The sequence below is a fragment of the Ruditapes philippinarum genome, unplaced genomic scaffold (genome assembly GCF_026571515.1).
Source record: "Ruditapes philippinarum isolate M1 unplaced genomic scaffold, ASM2657151v2 ctg856_1_1_1_1, whole genome shotgun sequence".
Classification (NCBI taxonomy): domain Eukaryota; kingdom Metazoa; phylum Mollusca; class Bivalvia; order Venerida; family Veneridae; genus Ruditapes; species Ruditapes philippinarum.
The window spans coordinates 391,753-401,395 of NW_026862309.1; the positions used below are offsets into that span (position 1 = coordinate 391,753).

At 25.0% G+C, this 9,643-nt stretch overlaps 1 long non-coding RNA gene across 1 annotated transcript; it reads left to right on the top strand.

The window, feature by feature from the left end:
• The first annotated feature begins 5,789 nt into the window (after positions 1-5,789).
• On the top strand, positions 5,790-8,854 carry LOC132718626 (uncharacterized). Its single transcript, XR_009624122.1, has 4 exons — positions 5,790-5,942; positions 7,270-7,362; positions 7,676-7,761; positions 8,412-8,854. It is a non-coding gene; the product is annotated as an uncharacterized LOC132718626 (long non-coding RNA).
• The last annotated feature ends 789 nt before the right edge of the window (positions 8,855-9,643 follow it).

Genomic DNA, 9,643 nt, shown 5'->3' on the forward strand with positions numbered 1-9,643 from the left:
TTTATAAAATTTTAATTTCAAACTTTTGGGAAACACTTTGGGCCAAAATATAATTTTTTTTTAAAATTTTCCCTTTGGTATAGCCCGGGTTTATTATTTTTTTCAAACGCCCTTTTTGCCCCCCTTTTTTTGTAAGGGAAATTTTTTTTCGGGTTGCAAACTTTTTCTTTTTATTATTTTTTGATTGTCAAGCCAAAAAAAATTTATATTCAGTACTTTTATTGGTAAAAAAAAAATTTTATTCTGGGGCCCTTTACCAGGTAACCCACAGTTTTTAGGGTTAAATTTCCTTTTTAAATTTAAAAACAAATTAAAAACTTGGGGGGTATAAATTTTATAAAATAAAAAGGAAAAAGTAAAAAACCCAAAAAAAAAAACTTTTTTTTTGTTAAAACCATAAAAACAACAAAAGGGGCCCTTTTGAAAAAATTTTAATTTTGAAAAAGTGTTTAAATTTTCCATTTCCCTTTTAAATTGAAACTTTTATGTTGGGTTAAATTTTAAACAAAAAAAAATATGTTTTAAAAATTTTTTTTTTAAAATTTTTTTCATAAACCAGGTTGGGGGGCTCCCAAAAGGGGCCTAACGGGGTTAACCCCCTTGGAAAAGTAAAACCATTTGGCAAGGGAGGGCCCCAAAAGGGACAAAATAAAAATGGGGTAAATTTTTTTTTAAACCTTTTAATACCCTTTTTTAAAGGGAAACCTTTTGTTTCTATATTCATTTATACTCAGGGATTTTAATATATAAAATAATCAAAAATTTTTGTGAATTTAGTGGGAAATTTTTTTGTCAATAAAAATAAAAATTTTTAAAAATTAACAAATGCCCTTAAAAAATTTTTTAGGAAAGAAATGTTTTTTGTGCTCAAAAACAAAAAAAGGAAAAACCGGGTTTTTCTTTTGGTTTTTTTTAATTTAAAACTTTTAAATTGAAAAGGTTAAAAAATTTTAAAGAAAAAACTGTTCAATGTAAAAAAAAACCAAAAAGTTATTAACATTGATTTCTTGAAATTTGGTTAAAAAAATGAATTGGAAAAAACAAATTGGGGGCCTTTTTTGTTTTCAGTTTTTTTAAGGGTTTTTTAATTTTTATTATTAAATTTCCCAAATATTATTTTTTTAAATTTTCCCTAAAGTAAAGTTTAAAGAAATATATTTTCTTAACAAATAAAAGTTTTTTTCTTTTGTTTTTTTAAAGGCCCCAAAGGATATTGGACATATAGGGGAAAAGGCCTAAGGAGGGGGAACCTTGGTTTTTTCCTAAATTTGATGGAAAAAAAAACTTTTCCTTTTTTCTAAATTTGGTTTTTGAAAAATTTCCCTTGGGTTTTGTAAAGATAAAATAAAAATTTTAAGAAATTTATAATTTTTTTTTAAAAATAAAAAAAATTCCAAAAGGCTTTAATTTTTTTCATTTCAAAAAAGGGTTTTTAAAACCAAAATCCATGCTCCAAACCTTTTTAAACCATGGGGAAACTTTTTTTTGTTTAAAAAATTTTTTACCAAAAAAAACCCTTTTCATTTGCCCCTTTTTGTTGGTGATTTTTTTGCTACCCAAAAAAAATTTTTTTTGTTTTTTTTCCCCCAAGAAATGAGTTTTCCGTTTTTGGAAAAAAAATTTTAATTAATTTATTTTAAAATAATTAAGGTTTTTCCTTTTTGTACAAAAAATTTTTTGTTTTTAAAAACAAAAGAAATTTAATTTTATTTTTTTACCAAAGCAGTTTAAAAAACCCATTTAATTAAATTTCTTTAAAAAAACCCCATCATTAAAAAAATTTTGGAAAATTTTTTAAACCCTTTTTCCCAAAATATTTCTTTGAAAAAAAATTTAATTTATTTCAGTAGTTGGGTTTTTGTTTGTTAAAAATCATTTTTAATTTTGAACCCTTTTAAATTTTAAATCATTCCCCTTAAGTTTTTTTTTTGGGTTTTAAAAAAAAACCCCAAATTTTTTAAAGACACACAGGTATTAGGGGTTTTTTGGTTTTTTTAAAAAAATTTTAAAACAAACCCCGGGTTTGGAAAAATGTTTTTCAACCCCGGGGAAAAAAACTTTTTGGCAAACAGGGGAAAAAGTGATAAAAAATTCTAAAAACTCTAAACCCCCTTTCCAAACCCATCCAAACCATCCGTAAGACCCAACTAAACGTGGGGGTTGGGAGGGGCCCCTTTTAGGTGGGGAAAAAGTTTACCAAAAAAGAAAATAAATAAAAAAAACCCTTTCCTTTTTCCCCCCTTCTTTGTTTGGGTTGGGGGAAAAGCAAATAGGGGAATTATTTTCGCAGGTAACTTTTTAAAAATTTTTTTTCTTAAAAAGGTTTTTCAAAATTTTAAATTTTAAAAAAGCCAAAAAATTATTTTCTATTTTTATTTAAGGCAAAAATTTTTAAAATTCATATAAAATTTAAATTTAAATATTTGTTGAAATTTTTTGAGCTTGGAATTAAAATAAAAAAAAACTTCAATTTGTAATTTTAAGGAAAGAACCCAATTTTAAAAATTTTTAAAAAAATGAAAAAATAATGGTATAAAAAAGGGGGTTTTCCCACCCTTAAGGGGTATAAAAACTTTAAAAAAAAATAAAATGAATCCCCATAAACACCATTCTTTTTTCGGGGAAATTTTAAAGTTTTCCAAAAGAAGAGGGAAAGGTGATTTGTAAAACGTTGAGATTTTGGAAAAAGCACTCCCAAATGGGGGCTATTTCTACTGAGAGTACCATAAAATGTATGTTTTGGAAAAACTCATAAAACAAGGGGTTTTTTTAAATTAAAACTTTCTTTTTTTTAAATTTAATCCCCTCAACAACAGTTTAACTAGGGGTTTTGAAATTCTTTTTTTCGCAGAATAAAAATTGTTTTTATTTTTTTTTTTTTACTATTTTAATTAAAAATTTTTTTTTAAAAATTTTGGGGGGAAAAAACATTAAATTGTAAAATTGTGCTCAAAAACCCAACCACCCACATTTGAAATTCCTAAAAATTAAAACAATTTAAAAACCAAAATTGTAAAATTTCCAGGGTTTTTTTTGTGAGGAAATTGGGGCAAGGGCCCAAAATAGGTCAAATATACTGGGGGGGAAATGTAGAAAAAATGGTTCCTGTTTAGCCCCTGCATTCAATAATTTTTCAATTTTTTTTAAAATTTTTTAAAAAAAATTTTGTTTTTAACCCTTTTATTCATTTTTAGTTTATTGGGGAAAAAGAATCTTTTGTTAAAGGGGTTTTTGAATTTTTTTTTTGGGGGGAAACAAAGGGGAAAAAAAAATGAAATTTTTGGTTTTTTATTTTTTCATATTTTACTGTATTTTATAAAAAACCGGGGGGGATTCAAACACGGAAAAAAGTAAAAATTTAATTTTTAATTAAAAAAGTTTTTTAAAATTTTGGCATATAAAATTTAAAAAAAAAGGGACGGGGACCGGGTTTTTAAACAAAGGGGAAAATTTGGGGGGAAACCCCTTGGGGGGTTCCAACCCTTTTTTCTTTTTCAAAATTGGTATTTTTATTTTTTATTTTTTTTTCCATTCTATTTTTATTTTGCTTTTAAACCTTTGTAACAAATTCGAAAGGAAAAAAATAAAAAAATATGTTTAAACAAAACAAAATATATTAACATTTTTTCAGTACACAGGTTGTGTATATATTTTCGGGTTTTTCATTTAAACATGTTAAAATCTTTAAATGACAAAAAAAGAAAAAACTTCTCATGACAAATCATCTGTTCTCAACAACACCAAGGTTTGTAGTAATGTTGTAAACTATCTGTAACATCAAATAAATCATTTTTTCTTATGTATTTTTAGAGCTGTCATCAATAGAGACAAATTTTTTTTTAAAAATTTTTTTAAAACAAAAAAAAACAAAAAAACCTTTTTTTTTTTTTAAAAATTTAAAAATTTTGAAAATTTCCCCCAAAAAAAATTCAAAAGCAGGGGGCCAAAAAACCCAATTTTTGGTTTTTTGGGGTTTTTTAAAAAAGGAAAAAAAATGGCAGAAAAAACACTTTTTTAAAAACATTTTAAAAAAGGGGAAAAAATTTTAAAAAAAATTTAAAAAAAAAAAATTTTTTTTAAAAACAAAAAAAAAAGGGAAAAAAAACCCCCAAAAAAAATTAAAAATTAAAATTTTTAAAAAAACATAATTATTTTTAAAAAGGGGTTTTTTTGGGGGGTTTTTTTTAAATTTTAAAATTTTTAAAAATAAAATTTTTTTTTTAAAAAAGGGGGGAAAAAAATTTTTTTTTAAAAATTTTTTTAAAAAAAAAAAAAAAATTTTTTTTTTTTTTAAAAAAAGGGTTTTGGGGAAAAAAGGGGATTTATTTCTTTTTAAAAAATTTTTTCCCCGGGGGCCCCTTTTTTTTTTTTTTTTTTTTTGGGGGGTTTTTTTAAAAAAATTTTTCCCTTTTTTTAAAAAAAAAAATTTTTTTTAAAAAAAAGGGGGTTTTTTTTTTTTAAAAATTTTCCAAAAAAAAAATTTTTTTTTAAAAAATTTTTTAGAAAAAAAACCCCCCCTTAAAATTTAAAATTTAAAAAAAAATTTTAAAAAAATTTAAATTTTAAAATTAATTTTGGAAAAAAAATGGAAAAATTTTTTAAAATTTTTGTTTTCCCTTTTTTTTTTTAAAAATTAAAAATTTTTAAAAAAAATTTTAAAAAAAAGGGGGGGTTTTTTTTTAAAAAAAAAAAAAATTTTTTTTTTAAAAACCTTTTTATTTTTAAAATTTTTGGGGGGTAAACCTTTTTTAAAATTTTTTTTTTTAAATTTTGGGGGGGGAAATTCCCAAAATTTTAAAAAAAAAAAAATTTTCCCCCCAAAAAATTTTTTTTTTCCCAAAATTTAAAATTTTTTTTTTTTAAATTTTTTTTAAAAATTTTAAACAAAAAATTTTTAAAATTTTTCCCGAAATTTTTCCCCCCCAAAAAAAATAAAATTTTAAAAAATTTTTTTTTAAAAATTTTTTTTTTAAAAAATTTTTTTTTTAAAAAAAAAAATATTAAAAGAAAATTTTTCGATTTTAAAAATTTTTTTAAAAAAAAATTTTTTAAATTTTTTATTTCCCAAAAAATTTTTTAAATTTTTAAAAAAAAAAAATTGGTTTAAAATTTTTTTTTTTCCCTTTTTTATTTTTTTTTTAAATTTTTTTTTTTTTGGGTTTTTTTAAATTTTAAATTTTTAAAATTTTTTTAATTTTTGGTTGGTTTTTTCCCGGGGTTTTTTGGAAAACCTTTTTTAAAAAAAAGGGGTTTTTAAAAATTTTTTTTTTAAAAAAAATTTTTTTTCCAAATTTTTTTTTTTTTTTTTTTTAAAAAATTTTTTAAAAAATTTCCAAAATTTTTTTTAAAGGTTTTTTTTTTTTTAAAAAATTAAAAATTTTTGGAAAAAAAAAAAAAAGGGTTTTTTTTTTAAAAAAAAAATTTGGTTTTGGGAATTTTTTTTAAAAATTTTAAATTTTTTTTTCCAAACCCAAAAAATTTTTAAAAAAAAAACCAAAAAAACCCCTTTTTTTTGGGGGAAATTTTTAAAATTTTAAAATTTTTTTTTTAAAATTTTAAATTTGGAAAAAAAAATTTAAATTTTTTTAAAAAAATTTTTTAAAAAATTTTTTTTTTGGGGGGTTTTAAAAAAAAGGGAAAGAAAAATTTTTTTTTTTTTTAACCTTTTTTAAAAAAAAAAAAATTTTTTTTTTTTTTTTTTAAATTTTTTGGGGAAATTTTTTTTTTGGGGGGAAAATTTTTTAAAATTTTTCCCCTTTTTTTAAATTTAAAGATAGAGTGAATTATTTTCATATCAGACTAAAAACATGTGTTACACATGTATGTAGAATAGGGATGGATTGTGTAACTTTATTATTGAAACACAAACATTGTGAATTTGACATTCCAGGAAGCCTATTGAGTTATGGAAGCACTGTTTTACAAGTTATTTCCCCCAAACAGTAAGTTTATCTTTATTTTGTAATGAAAAACATTTTCTTTTATCATGGCTATATATCTATTGTTAAAACAATTGTATAGATTGAAGAGAATTTAATGCTTATCATGAAATTAAAAGCCAGCTTTGGTATCTGGGTAGTATATGTGTTTGGTGAAATAACTTTGGTACTCATTAGTTTTAATCCATTGTCTGACAGATTGTCTCAAAGTATGCAATGTATTCAACACATTTAAAATGGTGCAAGTTGGGTTTATATTTAGAGAAGTTTGCCATTTCATGAGGAAAACAGATTAGATTAGTAATGTAGTTAGCAGTAATTAATTTACAAGAAACTGAACTATTGGTTACTTATATTGTAATTTGGTGGCTGGTATATGACATGGATAACAACGGTAATGTAAGAATTATGTTACCAATATAGAACTTGGTCAACCTTATTATGTTACCAGTATAGAACTAGGTCAACTTGTTTATGTTACCAATATAGAACTAGGTCAACCTGTTTATGTTACCAGTATAGAACTAGGTCAACTTGTTTATGTTACCAATATAGAACTAGGTCAACCTGTTTATGTTACCCAATATAGAACTAGTTCAACCTGTTTATGTTACCCAATATAGAACTAGGCCAACCTGTTTATATTAACCAATATAGAACTAGGTCAACCTGTTTATGTTACCAATATAGAACTAGGTCAACCTGTTTATGTTACCCAATATAGAACTAGTTCAACCTGTTTATGTTACCCAATATAGAACTTGGCCAACCTGTTTATATTAACCAATATAGAACTAGGTCAACCTGTTTATGTTACCAATAGAACTAGGTCAACCTGTTTATGTTACCCAATATAGAACTAGGTCAACATGTTTATGTTACCCGATATAGAACTAGTTCAACCTGTTTATGTTACCCAATATAGAACTAGGTCAACCTGTTTATATTAACCAATATAGAACTAGGTCAACCTGTTTATGTTACCAATATAGAACTAGTTCAGCCTGTTTATGTTACCCAATATAGAACTAGGTCAAGCTGTTTATATTAACCAATATTGAACTAGGTCAACCTGTTTATGTTACCAATATAGAACTAGGTCAACCTGGTTATGTATACAAATATACAACAAGGCTAAATTGTTTATGTTAGCTGATACTTGTCCAGTTTTAAAGTTGTAATCTTTGAATACCTGACATAAGCAACAGTCAGTTCTAATTTCAAAGAGGGAAAAGCTGACAAACAAGTCAAGTCGGAGGCGGAAGAGGTTAATTCAAAAGGACTTCTGAAGTTAATGTTACAACATTTAATGTATATATGTTTGTTTCAGGCAACAGATAACCCAGCTAAGGTTGATGATCCAGCCAAGGATGTGAAATATGCTGAACCAACAATAGATAACTTACGAGCACAGAAAGATGATGTGAGTGGATTTTTAATTACTAGTAATCAAATAAAACTAAACTATCAGATGATTGTAATGTCATAGTAATTTTCAAATTTTACTACCATTTGAATGAAACTTCATGTTAGAAGCTTGTAGAATGCTTGTTTATTGCAATATTTGAATGCTCAATAAACTATAAATATCTGTTTCACTAGCTTTAAAAATAACAAATAAATAAGACCAAATCCAGTGTATTGTATAATTTTTTACAAAAGCACTGTAATATCATTGCCCTATTAAAATTTTTCTCCAAAGATAAAAGATATATATGTTGTGAATTTATTGACAGGAATTAGAGAGATATCGTCGTACATCAGAGAGGCGAGCACAGAAGAAAGCACAGGATGTTCAGTCTTAGATAATAGTCTGTGATCAGTAAGTTTTAGCTCATTTATGGACAGCTTATATTATTGATAAATGAGGAGAAAATAGTCAAATTTTGGCTCCACAATTCTTCAAATTGTCAGTTTGGTGGACCGGCTGCTGAGATATGGCCTAAAATGTCACAGGCATTAAAACCAAACAATCTATATGAAGGCATTAAAAAGATAGTTTTATTTAATTTTACCTATGAAATATGGTGCTATATCAGTCAAATATATTTCATATTTTTTAAAAATAAATATAAAATATAAATATGAAAGTGGGCGGAGTCAAAACTCATATTGATTTGAAGGGACTTTTTTCGCCAATTTGTTTGAAAAATCTGATAAACAAAGAACAACTTTTTGTTGAATTTTGTTTTGAAAACTATCTAGAATGATAAAAACTGGTCTAACTAAGAAAATAAATCTGAACATCAATATCTTTAATTCAGTCATTAGTGCTGTACAGACGTTTAAAGAGTTCTTATCGTGTAGCGTCAAATATCGCGTACAAAACAAGACCAATCCTGGCTCGTGAAAATATGTGGCATTTTATCATGTTTCGTGAAAATATATTCCATATTTCAAGAAAAATAAAAAAATATCCTCTTATTATTTACTATTTATATAAACACACACATACATATATTTGTGTTTCAGATTCTGTCTTGTTCCACATTCCGTCCAGTGTTTGCTGTTACATAATCCATGGATTAGACATTTATTGTCTATATACAGATGTTAACTTTAACTTATAGACCTTATGCAGTTAGCTGCAATTTAACTGACAATACAAACTTCATTTTTAGATTTAATATAATAAATTAGATCTGTGAACTGTAAAAATAAGTGTGTTTTATAGAAGTTGTAACTCAAGAGGTTCGTTGGATACTTGACATCAAAAGATAACATCTATTTTGAGATGTTTTTGAAAAAAAAAATGAAAAAAAAATGGAGAAATGATTTTGAAATATCTGTTTATAAATAATGTTTAAATTGAATGAGTGTAGATCTATCAGATATTGTGATATTTTTGTTTTGTTTTCAATTTATATTTATGATTTCTATAGTGGTTAATTTTCTAATAAAGATCAAATCATTTAGTAAGTTTTTGTTTTACATGATACAAATTTTACTTCCTCTTATGTTAAGTGATGTGTTTCAAATTGGCAGTAACAGCTTCATATTGTACATGTATCTTATAAGTGGATGCAATTACAATTTGTGTTAAATTGGATTTGAGCCAAATTTTTAAATCCTTTAATTATTTGACATCTGCAAAAAAATTGTTTAGATATCAACATTTATTTAGTAAGGCCTTTCAGCAATAGAATACAGCTTAATGAAGTTAAAGTGTTTTATTTCGAATATAAACAAAATTCTTTTTAGATATAAATTAAAGTAACTAATTTAATAAGAATAGTCTTTGAATGACTGAGATCCCATTTTATGAAATGGTAAAAGCTTGATATCACGAAAGGTTGCCAGTGAGTATGGTCGCTGGTTTAGAAGGAATGATACATGTACTACTATAATTATGCCCCCGCCATAAAATGGCTGGGGCATGTAGTGTTACCCTCTTCTGTCCTTCTGTCATTCTGTCAATATCAGTTTCCGTTAATTATCTTAGTAACTGTTGCACACATTCAACTCAAATTTGACAGATGGATATATCATGAGAAAATACTGGTCAAGTTCAAATTTGGTCATGGTCCGATTATTTTTGGCAGAGTTATGCCCCTTGATGAAATTTTCAGTTTCCATTCATTATCTTTCCAACAGTATGACACATTCAACTCAAATTTGACACATACATACGTCAAAAGAATGCGTAGGTCAAGTTTGAATTTGGTCATGGTTCGATGATTTTAGGCAGAGTAATGCCCCTTTCG